The following is a 2,699-nucleotide window of genomic DNA, read 5'->3' as shown; positions in this document are numbered from 1 at the left end:
CCCCGCTGTCTCTCTCTCACACACACACACATAAACACAAACAAACAAAAATAAAAACAACCCAACAACAGAATAACTTCTTAACATAAAAATCATAATAGGGTGCACATTCATATTATCAAAATATTATATAGTAGGCTTTTTCTCAACAATGGGAACATAATCAAATTAAATCGGAGTTCAGCTGGCAGCATCCTCTACAACAGAGCAAATGGTTGCTGGTTCGAATCCTCAGCATGATATTCTGTAATGGAGTTTATTTGCATTATGCGTATTAAATTTACAATATTGATTTCTCTGTATGTATAAAAATAAATAAGGTCGCTTTTAAGGACGAGCCGGCTAACCCAGATTTCGGGGGGGTCCAGAAATCTTGACTAACACCACAAGTGGGCAATTCCCTACCTTAGGAGAAGTTTGGTTTCATTGGTGTGTATATTTGTTTAGTTATAGAGAAAACTCTCCAATTCTTTTTCACTTTTGATTTTCTCAAAACAGCATTTTTCAGGATAGCCCCCTTGTGCTTAAAAGTGACCATATACAATGACAGCTATAACTAGATCTATACATTTCTATATCCTATGAAATAATAAAAATTTCTCTAATAAAAATTCAAAATCTTTCTTGGATTAACGACGTCAAAACTAGTTTTGATATTTCTACTTTTGAAGTATTTTATACATATATTTGGTCAAAGTCTACACATTCCGTCAAAATGTGCCGAACTTCAAAATACGTGTTGCACTCATTTGTGTCAGCATAGCTCACATTTGTTCATGTTGTTTTAACTATGGAAATTGATGCTTTTCAAACTGACTCTTTACTTTGTGCATTTTTAGATACTGCAGCCATTCTGACTGGCAAAGTAAAGCAAGACATGCCTCCTCATAACAAGAAAACAATTCACTTTTTTGGGGGGGTCCCCGACATTGGTGAGGCAGCGTGGTAAAATCAGGCGCCCATCAAAAAAATGAAAGTCAAGAAACTCGCATTATTCCGCAGGTTTGGGAATTTTTTTCGAATTTTGTTTTTTTGGCTCAACACTTTTCAAATATTTTCATCCCCTCAAAGAATACATTTCTGACTGAATTGTGCTGAAACAAAGTTGATTTAAGGCATTAAAGATGTAAAATTTCAGTTTTCACAGACTCTCGAGCTTAGGAAATAACATAACTCAACTTTGGCGGCCATTTTCTCGCAAATTTTACCTCGGAAACCAGGGGACGCCATCACCTTCAATGGCAAATATCTCAATTTACATTCAAGATAAATCAATATTTCTTAAACCAAAAAACAAGGCAAATGAACAACCTTTTAAGATGATACCTATAACTCCATGTGCCACAAAATTGACGAGTGCCTGATTGCACGCATCATGACACATATTATTATTATTATTGTGATTGTTATTGTTGTTATAATTTTTCATTTAAATGGTAAAATTGCATAGGTTCATCGGCCTTTCAACAATAAGAGCCAGGACCTCGGAACTTCTCGCAATCCAAAAATTGATTCATGGGTCATATTAGTACACTGTTAATTTTCTTTTGATGCCATATTCTTTAAAAACGTTAAAAACTTCACCTATGAGCGTGATGCATTTATTTCCATAAGGCTTGAATCCAAGAAGTTTCTCATTTTGTCAGCACGTTTCACAAATTGTCCACTGAGTAGCCTATTCTTGTGTGTGTCAGCTCAGATGCTGCAGAATAGTAGATCTCTTGTTTGTTTGTTTTAATAGGAGTTTTACGGCACTCGCAACTGCATAAGACAGTAGATTGTTTGTTTTAATAGGGGTTTTACGGCGCTCGCAACTGTATAAGACAGTTGATCTCTTGTTTGTTTTAATAAATTCTTAATTGAAAATAACTTTTTAAATAACATTAAAAAATATATAAACGCTTGTTACAATATTTTTCATAAAGGCCAATAATCAAATATTCTGTTGGGATCAACGATGGAAAACAGATCTTGCAATTTTATTGCATCTAAAATATTTCCTTCGGGTCTCTCCGAAGTCAAGACATTCTGTTAAAATATGTGTCTAAGTCTAACGGTGAAATCGGTGTCGCATCCGACACAGAACGCCTTCTCATCTCTCTGAAGGAGGGATTTACTTATGTGCTAGGGACGTGTGCATCGTGATTTACTACCCACGGCCATACCTTTTACCACTCACCTTCCTATCGTTCTGACAAATCAAAGCTGCTACCATTCATTCACTACTCACCTGATTAATGTTCCGACAAATCAAAGGTACACACAACCATTCACTACTCACCTGACTAATGTTCCGACACATCAAAGGGTGTCCGTCCCTTGGGCAATTCTCTGGTCTCGACTGGTAACCACCATTTGGTCAGGGCTGCCTCCTTCGTTCTGCTCCAACATTTCCATCTGCGTTTTACGGGCTTTGGACCGTCACATAAATGTGGCCGCATTAAAATGTTTGTGGTTGGGGCGACTGCTGAGCACGGGCAGAAAGTTCTGGGTCAGTGACAGGAGAAAACACAGCGACCAGCGGAGGTCAGACGACAATGACTTTTGGAGAAAGTCCAGGGAGTGGTGCCCGTCAGTCAGTCAGTTCTGCTTCCTTGTCTCCAAGCTATGATCGTGAGTTTGAGGACAACGTCAAGGCCCGTCGCCCTCACTCACCGCAGGAAGCGGAGAAAACTGACGAGCTCGCAGGCCTGCTACAA

The sequence above is a fragment of the Aplysia californica genome, unplaced genomic scaffold (genome assembly GCF_000002075.1).
Source record: "Aplysia californica isolate F4 #8 unplaced genomic scaffold, AplCal3.0 scaffold00978, whole genome shotgun sequence".
Classification (NCBI taxonomy): domain Eukaryota; kingdom Metazoa; phylum Mollusca; class Gastropoda; order Aplysiida; family Aplysiidae; genus Aplysia; species Aplysia californica.
This window is presented reverse-complemented; position numbering follows the sequence as displayed.